Source organism: Lissotriton vulgaris, chromosome 7 (genome assembly GCF_964263255.1).
Source record: "Lissotriton vulgaris chromosome 7, aLisVul1.2, whole genome shotgun sequence".
Lineage (NCBI taxonomy): Eukaryota > Metazoa > Chordata > Amphibia > Caudata > Salamandridae > Lissotriton > Lissotriton vulgaris.
This window is the reverse complement of record NC_141695.1, coordinates 1,570,696,403-1,570,716,617: the sequence shown is the minus strand read 5'-3', so window position 1 is coordinate 1,570,716,617 and position 20,215 is coordinate 1,570,696,403. Positions and strand designations below refer to the sequence as shown.

Genomic DNA, 20,215 nt, shown 5'->3' with positions numbered 1-20,215 from the left:
TCAAAAGCGTTTTCATTAGGAGCCAGATTAGAGGATCTGATGAGAGCTGCGGATTGGTTTTCGGACTCCACCTTTAAAAGGTTTTACTTCAAACCGGTGATTGATATTGCCTATTTGGTGGTAAGTAAGCTTTAAACTAGCATAATCTGAAGCCTCCGGTCCGGACATAGAATCGAAATTTGCCTAGCAGTGGAACGGTAAGTTTCAATTCTATTAAGGACACGGAGGCGAGGATTATCCCTCCCGGTCTCCTGCGGAGATTACCCGCCCGTACTGCAGTAAGTACTCAGGTTTTCCAGTCTTATGTTGAGGTAACATGACGGTGTTGCATTTTATATGCTTTGGATGCCCTTTCACTGCTGACGCTGTGGCATTTTTTCTTGATAGGAAATGATGGTGCCAAGCAGGATCAGTAATGACATAGCGTGCCTCGCGCTAAGAAAGAGGCAGTGGCCATGAAGGGGACGTCCTGTCTAGCTGCAGTGGAGACTGAGAAAGGACTATAATATGGACTGCCTAGTATTACTCATGGGAGTTGTAGTCGATGGACATTGTTTTTCTGTTTTGCCCATATCCTTTGTTCTAAGGTAGGGTTGTTGTTATTTGGTTTGTTTTTGGCTGCTGTGACTTTTGTAATAAACAGCGAAGAAGGTACAAAAGCATAATCCTCGCCTCCGTGTCCTTAATAGAATTGAAACTTACCGTTACACTGCTAGGCAAATTTCGATTCTCAGGAAAAATGCTCTGACGTCAAGTTGCTATCTAAAGTGATTTTATATAATTATTTTTTCTCTAATATCACACAGGAGTAGTCACCACGGTGTAGTTATATTTTGATCTGCACTTGCATTTTTTCACTAATAACTTGGAATGACTCATGAAGGTTTGTCAAACTGTACACAAGAAAAGTTAATCTACATTATGATTTGTCTAAATTATTTTAATAATCTTAATATTGCAACATCTGTATTTTAACTGTTTTCCTAGGCTATAAATGTTGTGTTAGATCCCCTTATACTGACATGAACTTTACCTGTTTTATACTTTTTGGGTTTAACTATTGGAATATTAGAATGACAATTGGATGAACTTGTGATGGTTTTTATTAACTATATCCTAGAAGAAAAAAAAAAAAAAAGAAGATCTAAATTATCTAATTGAGTTTTTGCAGAAGAATGTTTTTTAACATTGTTCATTTGCCCTAGTAAGGAGAATAAAGTAACAACTCAGAAAAGTTCAAACATAAACCAACATAAAAGTGAGGCTCATGCCAATACGACAGACAACTTAGTTCACTGTTTCAAAAGCATAGTAAAAAGGAAACTCAGTGCAAGCCCTGTCCTTCAGCACAAGGACATTTTCCCCAAAACAATAAAGTGAAGTTGAGGGTGTCAAGAACGAGGAACATCCCACATGTATCTAGCTGTTTTATTTGCAAAACATATTTCCAGCGCAAGGTATAGAATACTGAACAGTGACATAAATTTACCACCAAGTTCGATAGAAAACAAGCTCCAGTGACACTTACCTCAAACGCAGGTTCCTTATCTTACCACGTGGTGATCATTAGCATTATAATTGACAGTCACAATTCAATATGAATTCTTCATTAGTAACCTATAAAGAACAAATCCTCTTACCACAATTAAATACTCTTACTCTATTTGTACTTCTTTTCACAACAGGTTATGATTTAGAGAGTGAAATATAAAGGCAATGGAATCCCAAGGCTGAGTTCATGAAATTGCTGTCACTGAAAATAACAAGCGACTCTCAACACTTAACCTATTTTAGTCTACTCAGGGCAGATCCATGAAGGAAAACTTAACTCAAAGATCCACAAAAGACCGCTAGATGTAGCCTCTCATACTGGAAACAGAACCATCAGTGATCCATAAGACTATACACAAAGCATACAACCAACAGTATAGACATGTGGAGTTTTAAATCAGCGCTTTAAGTACCTAACTCAATGAGATTCGTTTTAACAATAGTAGATGAAAAAGCCCTCACTTCTTAAACTTCCAGGGTCCAAGAGAGTCAATGTAACAGTGCTTAAGTGAGAGAACTAGGTAACATCACCAATGACGTCATTAAAAGGGGACTACTATGTTTTGCTCCAATCCAAGCAATAGATCAAACAAGTGACACAGCTGCAAGTGTACCGCACCCCTATGCACCTGTTGCGAACAACGCTGCCCAGACCCAATTTGCCTATTGCTGTACCTACCAAAAGCGGTTAAAATTAGGAAGGTGTCTATGCGGATTCTGAAAGCGATGAGATGCAACCTTCCTTAGTTATTCACTGACAAACTCCTTGCCGTTGTTCTTCGTCATTCAGCAATAATAATATTGAAACGGGCTGCTTGGCAGGAAGAGGAAAGTACAAGAGCTCTACTACCCGTGCCAGTCAGTCTACACCTGCCAAGTAACAAAACAACATTGGTACTGGTTAGTCAAGAACATTTAGGACTAATATGTACACTTTACGGTTTGCAGTCTGGTTCACTCAGCCTCAAGAGACGATACAACTTGTTTTAAATCAGTCATGAGCGTCCATTTTCGCTTGCAGTTTTGTACCAACAGCTAGGTTACATTGTGAAACTACATACTCAACTGTCAAACACAAGAGCAGCAAATTTGTTTCATTATCACAGTTGCACAGGATTTTGTGACATCAACCTATCAGTCAAATTAAACTTTTGAATTTAAATAAAGTGGATTGGAGGTGTTTGTGCGTGTATGGGGTGTTATGTGCCATTTCAGATAACTTGTAGCCGTTATTCCCTCAACCCGACATACAGTCGGACTACCCATCTGTGTAACATGCATCATAGAGCCCAGCACGGCAGCCAGAAAATGTTGCATGTGTAACCGCTACTACTAGGGAGCAGCGGCTGTTTCTTTATTCAGGCATCACTCCGATTTGTTTTGCTGCCCTGCGACAGCTCCATAAACGTGTTACTGGATTCAATTTAGCGCACTGGCATGGCCCCGCAGTTTGCCTTTGGAAGTGAAGGATGGGCGGGTGGAGCTTGAATCATGATTGATGGTGTAGCTGGGAGGGGGGGGGGGGGGGGTGAAGTGAGCATGTCAGGTTGGACAGGTGCCTTTCTCTGACCAGCCCAACATGCGCACACGAACCCTCGCTAGCCTGTGCAATGTTAGGAGGCAGCAAGCAACAACAAGGTTCTTCTCTGTGACTGTAAGTCACTCAATCTTAATTTGTAAATATCATTTTTGTGTTAGTTTGAAACAGGGCCTCAGCTCCGACGACAACGTTTAAGGGCAGGGCCATGTTTCAAGTGGCTCGTCTGGATGACATCCCCCTACGTGAATGTCAGCTGTGGGCTTTGGAGGAAGCAGACATCAGTACATTAAACAGCTACATCCTCTCCCCAAAATGGCCCTTACCAAAAAGCCACATTTTTTTCCCATTACAATCACTGCCCCTTAAAGATTTGAGATCTTCAATCACGATATTCTGTAGATTTGATTACTGGGATGAATGCCTGTAGTCCCTCGTCGGCCTCCATCACTGTATTTGGAGTGATTGACAAGGACTTACAAAAGGCCTTTTTATTAGATCAGACGGGTTGATTCTGCTATCCATTCTAATGTCCTCTTTGCACAATGTGTGGAATTACTGTTTGCAGTGCTACCTTACCATTCTGAGTGTATCCTGTCAGAATGACTACTGATGAGGTAATACCATGCCGTTCTTCGTCCGGAGCTTAAAAATGTGGAATGTGGCATAATTACCCGGCACAAATTCTGCCAGAAATTTGCGTGAGAACAAAGTTTTTTTTTTTTTTTTTTTAAAGACACAGTCTGTAACCCCCGATTCAGTGCAAATTTCCGTACCCCTCCACCCCCCAAATTTGGATTACCAGCCCCAGCGGCCTCGTGCTTTATTTCTCAGATAAGTGCATTTAGGCATCCGCCTCACATTTCAGCTGCGACTCCAGAACCAATCTCTTTGACCAATTCCGTTGTCATAACAAGAGATTGCTTTGAAATTAAGCTTTGACCTGTTCTAAAAGGTGTCCAGTTTGGCTAGTTGAATATTAAAGTGCTTTGCAGCAGCAGGAAATGTGTCCAGGTTACATATATGTTTTCGATGGCCACGCAGGTTAGAAGCTGCTCGTCAAACTGTTTTAAAGGAGCGGAGATGAGACACCGCAACATTTTAGATTGTAATTTTATTGATATACAGCTGGCATCGAAGCACTTAGATGCCTTAGAGCGTGTGTGTGAATTTGAATTTGATTTCTGGGGAGGACTGGGCCTGCTGGGTGTTCTTTCTGCAGTGTCAGGCAGCTTAACGCTAAGAGCAATCTGGCAGCGTCCGATGGGCTGCTCCAACAGGTCAGTGTGTGGGTCTTTTTTGTTGTGGTTGTTTGTTTAGCCTGTTTTATGTTTTGCTGCTGCCTGGGTTCAGGTTTATTGTTGTTTTCCCCAATCGTATTACTTTTAAACATTCACTAAAGCAAAAACACAAATGCATGCGGTCTACCATACCATAAGATAACTATACACTATCACCATGTCTTTACAAGTTCAAATTTGCCCCCATTTGCAAATGTCATTATGTGGGACGGTTTGTAGCTATCTAGAGTCTGTTTTTAGGTCGAAACCTGCGTTGCACCGCATGCGCTGCTGCAGGCGAGAGTTCTTGTAAACAAGAAAGGGCATGAAACCACGCCCCTTCTGCCATTGGCCGGCCTCGCGAAACGGAGGCCTGCCATAGGACAATGCCCCTGTTTGGATGATTTGTCCGGCTGTGATCCCTCCTTTTCAGGACTCCGTGACCTGACTTCTGGTGTCGCAAGCCGATTTCTAGAAACATTTCTATGGCAACCACGAGTTCGGTCACGGAGTCCTGGAGGGGAGGGATTCAGTAGCTGTTCCCGCTCCTCTTTTTTTTTGTGCGTGCGGTGATTGTCGTTGTTGCCTCGTTCTACTTGCTGGAAGGAGGCACTGCAGTGGACCCTCCTTGTTTAATGTACTTTTACCGCTGTGTATAGTACTTTACATTGGAAATGAGATCTTAATTATGCTTTTAGGGAGCAAGAACAATGGGTCTGGGCCTACTCCGACAATATTAAATTAAGAAATCGAACTTTAAGATAATCTGGTCAATGTTTTCGTTCAGCTCGTGTTTGTTACACCACATTCTGCATCGCCTGAGGAGCCAGTGAAGGGCGAGGTATGGCTGTGCTGCTCGCCCAGGATAGAAGCCGTCTTTCAAGACACCGACAGGGTTTTGGATGCGTTTAATGACAATTCTCTTTTCTGTAAATGTCCGCAGGCGTTTCATTTCCTGGGAGTACTCCGTGAACCCGACAGACATGTGTCCTTGCAGTGTGTCTACGTCATGGCTCCTTGGTGCGACAACCGACAAGTCATGTGACACAGAGGGCTTGAATGTGCCTGCGTAATCCCGGCGCTCAGCTTCTGGGAGGCGACAATGTGTGCTCTTAGATTTATAGTTGACTCTACTGACATCAAACACTATCTCCAGCGCGCTCGTGGTACTGCCTCCGCGTCTCGCGGTTGCAAATCAAGTGACCCCCTTCTCCGTGTGACGCAGTTGTTATATATTCAGAGACAACAAGGTGCTTTCTGTGGTAGCTGTGCCTGCAGGGAAACAGTTCCTTTCGCTTCTCCTCCATGTTTTTCGAGTGGGTGGGATATTACGTAGGCCAGACAAAGGGGCAGTTTTAATAAGATGTGTGTGTTATCAGCCTCAGGCCTGTGTTGGTTGTTAACTTTCAAGACCTCTCATATTATTTTACGGATTTTTGTAGCGCAGTAAAGGCTTCGAAGAGAGTCAAGGCGCTGCGTGAAGAGACACACAGAGGTAAACGTGTAGCCAGACCGTGTCATTTCTATACAGCTTTTTTGCTTCTATTGTATCCTATGAACCGTTAACAACAAAAAGGGAAATACTCCTGAAACAATCCTGGTTAAAGGGTTCCTGTTCACCAAAGCGTGCGAAGTGTCCCTCAAACTTTGCACAAGGAGCTAGTGATTAAAAGTGCTGCTCCCTGAAGCTGTGCGAACGCCAACTGCAGGCCTTACTAACCTGGAAGGAGCTCAAAGCCCGCTGTAGGTGACTATTCAAGAAGTGTCATTCCTCTGGCACGAGACGCTTCTTGTGTACCCCAAAACTAGGGTGACCAGAATTTAAGCCAAAAACCGGGACATTTCACTAAAATAGAAGGGCTACAATTTTATTATAACTGAGCGCACAGACTGATACTCATTGTAGAATTACAGAAAAGGCGATAAAAACATAATTAAAATACAATTTTTGAAGCCAGTATCATGCCTGTTAATTAAATCATTTTCTTCTAACAGCTGGCAACTATCCCTGCTTTGTAAAACATAAAAAGACACCTGCCACCGTTTTCAGTCAACTCTCTCTAAAAACCGGGACATTTGATTTACAGAAATCTGTCAGGACAGCAGGTGAAACCCTGGTACTGTCCCTGCAAATCCGGGACGCGTGGTCAAACCTCCCGAAACGCACAGAAACACAACAAACATTGGCATAGCCAACAGGTCTCGCCTTTGGGACCTTATAAGTGTTTAGCCACGCAACAGTTGATGTTGTTGCACCTAGGAAATTGTGCTGCATAACTAAATACTTATAAAGGTCCCAAAAGCGAGACCTATTGGCTATGCCAATGCTTGTTATTTTGGTGCTTGTGATCATTTTGTGCTCCAGACAGTCTGAGGCTGACCCTGATGTTCTGCTTGTTTTTCTGAAAATAAATGTTTGCTTGCTGGAATGCGAAGTGTTTATTGAAGTGAAACTGCCTAAAGATGGTACTAAAATTGGACAAGATACAGAAGTCGCTGCAGTGCTGACAAATGAGAGTTGCACTGCAGAACTGGATACAGTAAGGATTGTTTACAGAAAAAAAATGACGTGATCTTTGCATTGGTTAAATGAGAGTGCTGCTTAGGACACTGGCACTTATTTGGCAGCACCGGCACTTATGAGAGTCTGCTACAAGGTAGGCTGTTTGCCTGATTTAGTGTGAGTATAACAGTTGTTTATTATTTCAATATACGTTAAAAATAGCTAGTACCTGCCGCCAATGCTAATCTCCTAGCTTTGGGGGCCTGGAATAGTCTGAATTGCCCCACTTGAAGGAGTGTGATGGTTAGCAGTTGTGATGTTACTGTCATTGATAGCGCTTGGGAGGGGTCAATGTGTGGAATAGGCTGAAGTGGCCTCCTGATGAGAGACCTGATAATTGTTTTTACAAATTAAGCACAGGAGCTAGAGGATGGAGGAGAGGGCTTATAGTCCAAAGCTTTCTCTGTAACTGCCCAAAGGCACTGACCAGTTTATGCTACTGGGAGCTGCGATAAGCAGGGCTCCGTGTGTCATGATGTATGTCCCGTTAATCTGTTTGAAATGCCATATTCTCCAGCGCAATCCACTTTCCATCAAAGGTTCTTCCAAAGAAAAATTACTCCCCATCTGAAAGAGTTGACATTAAACAAGAACGGACAACTAATTGTTATAGAATGAGCATTTAATGATTGACGTGATCCAGAAGGTGGTTGGCAGGGTCATCATCTCAAGGGTGGGTGTCAGGATGGAAGAGGAACAGGTTCTCTCCCACTTCCAAGCAGGGTTTCGCATGAAGGTGGGCACAATGGACCAGGTCTTCCGTTTCTTTGCGATCTATTGGAAGGCCGTGACCATCAACAACGGTAGCCTTTATTTGGCATTCATAGATCTCAAAACGGCGTTCGACCTGGTTCCACGGGCAAGGTTGTGGGACATCCTGGAGAAGATGGGTTTCCCAAAGGCTCTTTTGGGCTTTATAGTGAAGCTACATGAAGGGAACTATGCGAGGATCAGATGGGGCACCCGCGGCAAACTGACAGAGAGGGTGCCCGTGAGGAGTGGAGTCTGCCAGGGATGTGTTATGGCACCGACCCTTTTCTCCCTCTTTGTGAATGGTGTGGTGGATCACTTGAGGGAGGAAGCGGCAGATGCACCATCCCTGGCGGGGGAAAAAACACCTACTCTACTCTTCGCGGATGATACCATCTTGATCTCCAAATCCCCCTTAGGTCTCCAAAAACTCCTGGACCGCTTTAGTGAGTTTTGTATTGGTAGATGTCTCACCATCAATACCTCTAAAACAAAGCTTATGGCTATCTCACCCTCCAAGAGATTTAGGAATAACATTTTGCTTAATGGTGTCCCTTTGGAGCTGGTTAATTATTTTGATTATCTGGGAGTCAGGGTAAATAGCCGGATGAGATGGAAAGACCACTTGGGCAAAATGTTACTAAACCACAAAAGAGTCTCAGGGGTGGTATTAAGGGAACAGCAGGAGTCGATGAGTAAACCTGTGGCTCCGACCCTAGCAATATATGATGGCCAAGTATTACCGGCAGCTCTTTACGGTTCTGAGTTATGGGGGTTTGAGAACATAACAGAGCTAGCCACATCGGAAAATAAATTCATGAGAGATCTGGTGGCCCTGCCGGTTTCCACCCCGCTAGTTCCGCTGCGGTTAGACCTGGGTAGGCGCACCCTTAACGATAAAGTACGGTTGCGCCCACTGCTCTTCTGGGTGCGACTAAGAAGGACCCAGGAGCTACATAATTACGCTGCGGCCCTAGATGAACTTATCTTGCTCAACACAGGTAACAAAATCAAGTGGCTGTGCAACCCAAGGCAGCTGGTGGTGCAACTGGGCCTAAGCGAATCATGGTTGAGCCAAACTCCGCCCCCTAAGGCAGTGATTAAGAAACTCTATTGGGACTGGGTACAGGAAACGACCATAAGTAGGAGTGAAGGGGGGCCCATCTCCCAGCGATTTCTGGAGATCAAATTGACAAGAAAATTTAAACCCTTCCTTGACTTTATAGAGAAACCCTTGGACAGAGCACTTTACCTCGAATTCAGGCACGGGACTTTGCCGGTGAATGACTTTTCTTCTTGGTGGAAAAGTAAAGGTGTTTTCCCTAAATCATGCCCCGGCTGTGCAGCCCCTAATGAGTCAGTAGCGTATTTTTTGTTTGCCTGCCCGGCTTATAGGGTTGCAAGGAAAATATGGTTAAAACCGCTATGCATGGGGCTGGGCCTCAGATGCCATAAAATGGCCCTCCGGGTCCTCCGTACTGACACATCTTCTACTGCTGTGGTGTGTGGGGTAGCCAAATTTCTGGGTATTGCATGGCAGACCCGTACCAGGAGGGCCAAGCGTCTCGCTCCTCTAACCTAACCAACGGACAGCATTAGGGCATGAAGTGCTTTTTACGGTTTTTAAATAACCAGCGTTGAGCTCGATTTTAGACAATTTTACTGAGTAGTATATGAGGATGTTTGTAAATATATGAGTGTTGTGCCCCTACTCTTTTATTTTTTTTAATGTACTGTATAAACTGTGTACTTTTATGATGAATTTTCCATCGAATAAAGTAAATATAACAACAGCATTTAATTCCAGGATGTTGTATTTGTGTATAGCATATTTCTCTTGTATAGTGCATACTTTAAAGTGAGTCACATTCAAGCATTTTTAAAGGGCCACTGTTCAAAGGTGTAGAGGCTGAAAGCACGGCAAATTTTTACACAGTGCCAGTCAGTGGGATAAAAAAGCGGTTAGAAAACTTGGTCATCCAATCCTTGGCCTCTCTGCTGAACAAACAGTGCAATGGTCACTTATTCCAGTTGCAATGGTAATTATGTGCAACCAGGGCTTCAAGTGAGCCGGGTCTCACCGTTGCTGAGCACCAGCAGTTTTTAGGTTTCGTAACCTGGCGAGGGGCGAAGCCCCTCCCAGATCGAAATCTGTTGTTATTAATAGTGAGGTTAGGACAGCCTCTGTTTCCAATTGGTTAGCTCCATAAATGGAGACTAGCCATTGGGAGACAGAGGCTGTCAATCGCGCTTTCTCTCGAAAACGCGATTCGGGGGCGTTCCTGGTGCTTTTTTTAAGCCCCGCCCCTTTGTCCCGGGCCGCGCTGCGATTGGCTGCCGGCCCGGGACACCCCCGTGACGTCATTCCCGGGCCGCGCTGTGATTGGCTGCCGGCCCGGGACACCCCCGTGACGTCAGCCAATCACAGCGCGGCCCGGGACCTGACTTTTTTTTTTTTGCTGTTTGTTTTCCTCATTTCATGCCGACCACGGCCTCCGGAAGAAGTCCAGGTGAGTGCGTTCCTTCCCCCCCCTCCCGCTGTCCCGTGCCAGGGTGCTTAACTAACTCTGTCTTATACGTTTTATTTTAATGTATGCCATTGCTAATTTTGATTTATAATCCTCTAAAACCCTGAACTGCAAGTACCAGAATGCAGTGTAGCACTGAGGGCTCTGACAGTGAAGCTGCAAGAGCCAAAGCCCCGTGCACGTGCTCCTTGTTTACAGTGTGTGCTCTCCCGAAGCCGGACTCAGTCACCGCTTCCCGTGTGCCGTGGCGTGTGATCTTTGCAAGCGCAGCTGTGTGCTGCCCTCAGACGGCTCTGTAGCCCTCCGAGGAAGGGCTCGTTGTGGTCCCCGAATCCAGTGCCTTGTGCGATGCTTGCTTTTATTTGTAGTTACTGCGACAAATGGTTTCAAAGCCTACTGGGTCTCATTGCAGGGTGTAAAGTGTGCACTACGTCATGGGTTGCTTTACGCAGTGTTTGGTTTTGGCACCCCGCCCGTGCATGCGTCGAGTGCCTCCGGGGTGAGCAGCCGGATCCTGCCGTGGGATCTCCGCCTTGGATGAGTTTTGTTTAACTCACTGAGTGTCCCACGTGTAGCTTTAATGACAGTCCGCACCCAGAGAGTGAGCTGTTTACTCCCTCACCTTGCTTTCATTTTACTTTGACAGCCAACCGGTTCTCCCATGGCCGAGGGTGCAGCTTGCGATGCTGGCGTATCACTGGGTCACTGGGGGGAGCTATGACAGTTTTAGGTAACTATGATGACAGGAATTGGGGGGGGGGTAGTTATCCGTCGTGCAGCAGGTGCAGTGGCACCAAGTTCCGCTGCACCCCATATAGGACTATTTTATTACTCTACTGATCACGGGAGGGGACATTAGCCGTGCTTGCATTAGGGCAGTGGTTCTTGTGACAGTGAAAGGCGAGGGCTGACAGAACGAGAAGGCTGAATAAATGTACCCGGGTGGACCTGCTGTGCCCTATCTCTGCCGCCGGCATGTGCCCTTACCACCCACCCCTTCTGGAATCGAGGTTCATGCCCTTGTGCACCTGCCTGAAGCGCCCTAGGGCTCTCCTTAAACATCCACCCGTGTGCATGTACTCCCTGGCACATCCTCCCTGGCATTGCCCGGGTTCACGTTAAGAGCCTTGTGTGCTCGGACGTACCGCTCGTCACACTTCTCTGTGATCAGGAGGTGTACTAGTTCCTCTTTGCTCAATCTATGTCTGGACTTTTTCCTTTCTTTTACTCTCTCGTTTTGAAACATCCCGCGGTCCAATGCAGTCACCGGCCAAGCGCAGCTTGCAGCTGTCTCTTCCTGCTGCACTGTCTCCCTCTTGGCTGTTCCTTCCCAAAGCCGGCTTGTGTCCCTTGGCAGACACGTGGGGGCGAAGGGCACTTCACCAAATTAACTTTTTTTTCCCCTTGGACTCTTGTCAGGTCTGACACTTGTGTGGTTTGTTTATTTTGGGATGGAGTCTGGTGCACGCGTCGCTGCGAGAAATGAGCGCCAAATCCGCCTCTAGAACAGCTTCATATGCATTACATGTAATGTGTGCAGGAGACGCGCAAAATAACTTCGCTCTGTACTTACTTTTCAGTGCATGCAGTATTCAGCTGGCACAGGCGAGTCGTTTTTGAGACAGCCACACAATAAATTCACTTTAGTAATAAGTTGCTATATTTAAAAACATGTACAGCATTGATTTTTTTTGTGGCAGTTTCACCCTGTTCCCGGTAATTCCAACCTTTCAGCATGATTAGAGTGTGGGAGAAAGCTTAATTGCGCACTGTGCCTGACACCGAGAATTTTGTTGTAAAATGTGCCATTCAGGGCATGCAATTGTCCACTATCGACCTGTCAGGAGGGGAAATTATCTTGTCAAAGCAGCACATTAAGAACATTCACCCAGAGAATAATACATTAGTGCACGCCAGTGCCCAGGCTGATGGGCTGACAGCGCATCTTCTGTTTCCTCTTCTCCCCCTCACTCTGTCAACTTCATCTGGTGATTTATTTTTATTGAAGTTTGTTCTTGAGTGTCCCATTCAATTACCTCACACTGAGATAATTCCCCTAAAATTGTATGTAGGTCAGGCCTTTTTTATTAGCACTGAAAGGAAGTCAACTCGCAGCAGAAACCGAGATTAAGAAAGGCGTGGCTATGGAATTATAGCAGTTTGGGCATAATCTTTTCAAATCAGCTTGACTTTTAGTGTGTCAGGCAATGAATGGATTCCTTTGAAGTCATGAAAAGGCAAATCTTAAGAGTTTTGACTAAGGCCTTACAAAGACAATACTGCAGAAATGTGTGATGAGAAGACAAAGGCATTGCAACACTGAAAGAAAAGCACCACCAGTACCACTCTGGGTAGACAAAGAAGGCTAATAAAGGTTTGAACATGAAGAGCCGCAGCCATGTGGGGGTGATCATTTCCAAGATGGCAGCATGGATAAAGAGCGGTAATAAAGAAAGTGTTGCAATGCGGGGATTGAAAAAGCCATGATTGTAGTGTATTTACTCAAAATAGAACCATAATAAGTAGCAGCAGCCTTACATTTTTGTGCATGTTACAGTAAGCACAGTGCTGCCCTGACAGAAGGCTGCGTAGAGGGTCGTTATTCCCTAGGCACCCTGCTTTCTCATGGTGCGACATTTATTTATACATTTTAAAGCAACGGGGCCCTATTTGTTAAAGATGAAGTAACTAACATGACTAGTACCTCTAGATCACACTGATGATGGATCTGCCTTGGTTCTCTTTCACTGGATATTTTTTTGAACTTTGAAACAGTTCCTCATACTACGAAGGACTCCGCTTCAATTTTTTGACTCTGGACTCCACAAATACATGAGTGATGCAGCCTGAGTTATATTTTGCTGGATTTTCTCCCATGGCTATAACATCTGAGAACACCAGTGCTGTGTTCCAAGCACTCTTTGCTAAATCAAAGTCTCAGAAAGTGTAGACTTGCATCTGCTCTGTGGTCTCTGGACAGTAACGGCACCCAGAATCTTATTTCTTTACAGTGACGGGGTCTCTCTTGAGTAGCAACACCTTTGCCTCAATCTAGTGTTCTAAAGCCCTGCAGGTTCGATATAGTTGAGGCACCTTCCCCAAATACCTGAATTCTGGATTTCAGAGTTGAACCTGGGGGCTGCCAGAAATCAGAAAAGCCAGACTGCTGCTAGAGTAAAGTTGGTTCCGTGAATAGTTTCCTTGAGCACTCGCCTTCTTCCTCTGCCTTTCCTGTAAACTCCTTTTTTCAGCTACCTTACCCTCTTTCTAGAACCCCCCTCTTGCTTTCCTAATTTCGCTCCCATTTTGTGAAATGTCACTCATACATCCTTACATCCACGCTTTCACTCATCCATCTATCTATTCATTCATCCTTTCACTTATCAATACATCAATGCATCCATAATTTCTCTCATCCATCCACTGACTGATGCATCAGCCTCCCTTTTATTGATCCATCCACCATTTCAATAATACATCCACCTGTTTTTACACATCCATCTACACTTCCACCAATAAAATAATTAATGTACTCTCATCCAACATTCCACTCATGCATCCATCCATCTTTTCTCTCATTATCCATTCACCCTTCACTCATTATCCATCCACCCTTTCACTCATCTATCCATCCTTTCACTCATCCATCCACCCTTACGCATACATCCACCGTTTCACACATACATCTATTTATTTACGCTTTCTCTCATCCATCCTTCCACTCATTCACTCATCTATCCATCCTTTCCCTCATCATTCCATTCACCCCTTCACTCATCCATTCATACTTTCACTAATCCATCCAGCTATGGCTTCCTTGTATAACACATTTTGTCTGCAAAATGTCTGTAATATACATTAAAAATAAATTAAAAAATAGATTAATTTTTAAAGACAATCTTGGAAATAGTTTAAGTGATGAGCGCAAAAATCTGTAGAACAGAGCTGGCTCTTTCACACCACACCTCCCCTTCACTCCCACCCCCTTTGAAAGGCTGGGGCCCTGGGCCAGAGTCTACTTTGCAGATGCCTTAAAAGTTCTCTGAAAAAGTAGAGCTAACTCTCCCAGGAGGGGGTTAATTCACAGCGCTGAAATGCTTCAGCTGCAGTGGGAGGCAAGGGGTCTCCTCTACTAAAACTGAAAGCGTGTCTAACTTTTTGTAAGGCGAAACCGTTGCATTGTAAATGCTTGTTTAAAAGGGGCCTCGAAACGGGTCTATCGGGCTCTGTTTTGTGCCCTGGCACAGGTGGTCCGTTTTTTTCCAGAATGCAGTGACAGCAGGCACATCGATATGTGCGTGCTCACACTGCTCACTTCTCATTAGTGGAGAAGTTATGACATGACATCACCCAGGTGAGCATTGTAGGGGAAGGGAAATCCTTTAAAGAGTCATTTTCTCTCTGGATTCGCCTTCTCCTTTTGAAACTCGGGCGCAGCAACATTGCCGTGGTGTCAGCTGGGCTTTAAGTGGAAGCATTTTCAATATTGTTACAGGCCATAGTTGCAGCTTATCTTATGCAACTAACAACCATTGACAAAGCCAATTATCCTGACTTGTATGTTACTTGTTGTATCATATAGCTGGATGCAATGACAAACGGCAAAATACCAGTGGGCTGCACACTATCTAAGCACAGATTTTTAGTTTGCGTGTTTTTAAGCCACGCCCTTAATTACATTAATCACGCCCCTTTGAGGCAGCCCCCCACCCCCACCCAGCATTTTCCTCCCACTTGAAGCCCTGTGTGCAACCTTGTGTGAAGGAGGTACACTGTTGCCAAAATATTGAGAATGCAAAAGTAAATGAAAATGCTGTGCTTACAGGTGAGGTTATGCTGAATAGGCAGCTACCCATGTCATTATCAAAATAAATCTCTTTATTGATGTAACTAATCTTTCACATTGATTTCCTACATGCTTTCTCAAATATGCATGAAAATGCACTATATGCCAACTCTTTTTTCACAATTTCTGGGGGGTGGGGGGACGCTTGTGAGGGTTGGGCTACACTCGCTTGCCACTGGACACTCATCAAGCACTTTTAAGCGTCACCACTTTCAAATGTCACAGCCACCACTGCTAGGGAAAGAAGGAAGACGGAAACCCCCTGGTTGCAGTGCACAGTCGTGTGATCTCAAACCATACCGATCACTGCCTGTGGCAACACAAAATATCCTTCCGTCACCGAATACAAGGAAGGGCTTTTGTTGCTGGTTTTATAACAGTTTAACAAGTGTTGAAATCTCAAAAACACGTATCCCAATTTTAGTACGTAACAGTCCGGTTTTTTTATTTACTTGACTGCCACCAAAAATTAAAGATACACTTATATCTCCACTAAGCGTCTAAAAAGTACAACAATAAGCATCTTGTCCCGTGCTCTGCGGCAGACGTGGACCCTAAAGGAAAAGCCGCTTCGACAGGTGAGGGAGGACTCACCGGATGAGTGCTGCTACCGGCGAAGGACTGGGACGGAGGCCTACGGATGCACAGGTAAATGATGGCAGTGACAACCCGGGCGTAATCGCCTATTGCAGGCCTTCCTAAACAGAAGGACGTACATCGGTGGGAGTCGCAGCACCGAGGAGGGGAGTCGCAGTACCGGAAGTAGCAGAGGCTAGTGAAGGAGATGACGTAGTGACGTACAAGTAGGGGCCGTGTGGCTCGTGCATAGTAAGTATGGCATCAACATGCAGTCTAAGCAGCTCTCTGAACCGGTGTTGTGGATTTACTTACCACCAGAAATCTCGTTGACACGAGTCAAGCGTATCTTATAGTTGGCTACAGTCCTTCGTCCCGGCTTAGTAGGCAAAACAGGCTGCATTAGTCCCGCGCCGCTAGCTTCTTCAAGCTCAGTAGTCACTCCGTAAGGCGTCACCGTCGCTTCACTTTCGTCGCTAGACCCCGCCCACAGACGGAGGAGCTGAGCAGCAGCTAAACACCGAGCTATGGGCACGTGCAAATCTTAGAGGCACGCAACCAATGAACAACTGACAGTCTTTCCTCAGCCAATGTCAGTTTACGTTAGGTCATTCTCTACACCGCAGCTAATGAAGTCCCTCATCCAATGAAAATTGACCATATGCTTAGCAAGCCAATCCTAGTTTAGGTATCTTAGACACCGATGCAAGATCGTTATATTTAACGTTACCTAATAGCTCACTGGCAACGAGCGCCTGGGAACCAAAACGGTGACTCAGGTTGGCGTAATTACAGGACAAATCAAGAGGAGACTTCCATTTAGGGATAAAGCAACTAAATTATTTTAGCCTCAAATAGCAATGGACAGCGTGACAATATTCTGGCCAGGTAGCTGTTCTGAGGTATGGACCAAAGGAAAGACTGATTTGGGGATTGTGACCTCAACCTCATGTAGCATCGTCCCCAGCCTTAGTACGGTACCCTCCAATCGGTACCCTCCAATGACTACGTCACAGCAGATTAGGATTATACATATTTATTCGACTGTGTGTAAATGCAAACTCGACATTCTAAATCAGTCTTAATTGCATTCTATGTCAGGACCGGAGGCAGGGATTATGCATTTCTTTCTTAACTTTATCTAATCCGCAGCCTTTAAAGAACATATTTCAAGAAAAGAAACCTGCTTCATATCCCACGAACCATGTGGAATGAGTCTCCATAATAATCTTAGTCCAATCCAGTGTATATAAGTGTGTGACAAGCATCGTTTAACACTCCGCCCTTCGCTTTCTCTACCTTAACACACGCTCCTTAGTCAAACATCAGCTCAACATCTTATTGCTCTTATCAGACAAACCAGATGTACTTTTGCTCATTGAAACCTGGTTGACCCAAGACTCTATCCCTGATGTACTGGCTGCTCTACCCCAGGACTACTATATACTGCAGGCCAACCGATCCTCAGGTAGGCCTGGTGGCGGAGTCACCGCAATTATACTCAAACACCACAAGTTTACTTCTGTATCTCCTCTGGTTCTGCCAGCAGTGGAGAACATAGTCATTAAACTTCACTCCAGCTCTGGAGCTCTTATTTTTGTCTTACTTTATCGTCCCCCCCAGTCCATGCCTAATTTTCCCATCTCTCTATGTGAACAGCTGGCCAACCTTGCTATGAATTTCACCAACATCTTACTCATAGGCGACTTGAACTATTGGCTCAATGACGCCTTAGGTGGGCCTCATGCTGCAGAACTGCTCGACTTACTATCGAATCTGAACTTTGTCCAACATATTCATTCTGCCACTCACATAAAAGGCCAGGCATTGGGCCAAATTTGGTCCACTAATCTTACATTGACAGAACTGACCATTTCCCCATGTATATGGTCAGATCACCATCTAATACAATTCAATGCCACACTGCCTCCTAAGACCAAGATCCCCACAACTGAGGGTGGAGTGACAAGAAAATGGAGGGCCCTAGATAAACAAGCTTTGGCTGAAACACTGGCCAGCTCAGTACCCACCTACAATTCTGATGTTGACTCCATGGAAGCGAATATTTCCACATGGTTACTGTCGTCCTGCAATACCCATGCCCCCCTTACTAAATGTACCCGTGCTTGCCACGCTGACTCCCAAAAATTGTTCTCTGCTGAGCTAAAAAATCAGAACCTTGAGCTCCGCCAAAAAGAAAAGAAATGGAGACTACGCTATTCCCCTGAAGACAAACTCCAGTTCTCATCCGCCCGCAAATAATACAAAATTGCCATTTTGGGAGCTAAAGCAGCCTACTTTTCGCACAGAATATTAGGCGCCCAGAAGAAGTCGAAGGAAATCTTCTCAATAGTCAACGCTTTATGCAACTCCGAGAGGATCCTTCCCGAACAGACACCCACTCAAGACTTATGCGATTCCCTGAACGATTTGTTCCTGGATAAGAACTCTACTATCAAAGCCAGTATTTCCACCACATCGCATAGGGAATCTTTGGACAATTTGATAATTAATGTATCCACTTTGGACCATTTTCCCAGCATTTGCCCTCTGACCTTTTCAGATCTACTGACTCGTGTCAAATCTGGTTCTCCTAACGATTGCTGCCCCCACCATGTTATGAGGGACGCGCTCTCTGTTTTACCACACAGTGTGCTACCCTTTCTCAATGAGTCACTCACGCAGGGCAGGGTCCCTAGTGCCTTTAAGAATGCAATAGTGGTTCCCCTACTCAAAAAAACGGGGGCTGATCCTGCAAACCCCTCTAATTATCGGCCTATTTCTCTCCTTCCTTTTTTGGCCAAGATCCTAGAGGCTCATGTCACTAAGAGCCTATCCAACTTTATCGAACAGACAGTATACTTAGAGTCGCATCAGGCAGGCTTTCGGCCTGCCCACTCTACGGAGGCTGTAATTCTGGCTATGTTGAACACTATGAGAGCCAATGCTGATAAGAATGGCTCTCAGGCTCTGGTGTTACTGGATTTGTCAGCTTATATGTATCAAGGACCCCCTGAAAACATGGATACTGTAGTTCCTAGGTCAGGGAAAACAATGCAATTGAAAAACAACAACCTAGGCAACTGGTGTTTTAGAACTTAGAGTCTTTTTGACCATGTGTGATTATAAAAGGTACTATGTGGCTACTGACATTTAAACTCGTGATGATATGATCTTAACTTTGCAAATATGTTGCATATTCAATGTATAATTGTGTTTGTATACGCTTTTACTTTGTAGAAATTACGTGGCTGCTCCAGAAGAAGGCGCTGGTCGCCGAAACGCGCGTAGAGATTTATTGTGCCACCTATTCTTAATTTTTTAACTTGTGTTTGTATAAACTCTTGAAAATGTATTTCTCATTGATTATGTTTTTTGCAGAATTTTAATCTTGTCAATTTGTCGTCCATTTTTAATTTTGCTATGTTATTGATTTTTTAACCACTTAATAAAAATCTGAGCTTTATAAGTAATTTGTGGCCGACTGTCCTTCTATATATATTTTTTACTTGTTCTAAAACACCAGTTGCCTAGGTTGTTGTTTTTCAATTGCATTGTTACTGGATTTGTCGGCAGCTTTTGACACGGTCGACCATAAAATTCTGTTGGGCCGTGTCGAACAGGCCGGCACACAGGGTTCTGCATACAACTGGATTAAATCCTTCCTTGAAGGCAGAACCCAAGCAGTCCGTCTCGCCTCATTCACTGCTCCTAAGCTCGCGACCTCATGCGGAGTTCCACAGGGCTCGTCCCTTTCCCCACTCCTGTTTAATCTCTACCTCCGGCCCCTGGTCCATTCCTTAAAAAACATGAAGGTAACCACCTTTAATTATGCGGATGACCTCCAGCTCGTTTTCACACTGGACAGTTCCTCTGATTCCATACATCACTTTCAAACCACTATGTTCCACATTCAGAGCTGGATGGACCTAAACCATCTGAAACTTAACCCTGGCAAGACCAAATTAATCTTACCGGGGAAGAGCAAACATTCCTGGGGCCCGCACTACTGGACGGCAGAATTGGGTCCCTCCCCTGTCCCCTCTTCATCTGTGAAAAGTCTGGGGGTCATCATCAACACAGACCTATCTCTCAGAAGCCAAGTGAGGGCAGTGGTCTCGTCCTGCTTATTCCAGCTACGCAGGATTAGGAAAATTGCCCACTTGCTTACCCACTCCGCCCTGATACAGGTTGTGATCGCTTATCTTATTGTCTCGCCTTGATTTTTCCAACTCTATTTATCTCAATCATGCCTACTCAAGCGCCTTCAACTGGTGCAAAACCAGGCCGCCAGGTTAATTCACAAGCAACCCAGATGGTTATCTGCTAGACCTCTGTTGGACAAACTTCATTGGCTGCCTATTGCCCACGCGCTGCCTTCAAGTCAGGGTGTATAATCTTCAAAGCCCTGCACAGCAGGAGCCCCAAATTTATTAGCTGCCTGATATAAGGCATGCCCCTCTCCGCAACTTTCGGTCCGCCCATCTTCAGCTCTTGTCCACCCCCACCTTCAAGCTCAAACACCAGGGTGGGCGTAGGTTCTCTTACCTCACCCCAAAATTCTGGAACTCTTTGCCACTAGCA

At 45.0% G+C, this 20,215-nt stretch overlaps 1 protein-coding gene across 7 annotated transcripts in view; it reads right to left on the bottom strand.

Annotated features, from left to right (window-relative positions):
- SPATA2 (spermatogenesis associated 2) overlaps positions 1–16,209 on the bottom strand; it is an 89,913-nt gene extending 73,704 nt beyond the window's left edge. The window contains exons 1-3 of one of the 7 annotated variants that reach the window (XM_086932474.1): positions 15,947–16,121; positions 2,231–2,421; positions 1,529–1,617 (exon numbers count right to left, since the gene is read on the bottom strand). The gene's annotated coding sequence lies outside the window, so the exon portion shown is untranslated. Of the gene's footprint in view, positions 1–1,528; positions 1,618–2,230; positions 2,422–15,649; positions 15,833–15,946 lie in introns of those variants that run through there. The other 6 variants (XM_086932475.1, XM_086932476.1, XM_086932478.1 and 3 more) reach the window with 6 other exon arrangements.
- Positions 16,210–20,215: the final 4,006 nt, after the last annotated feature.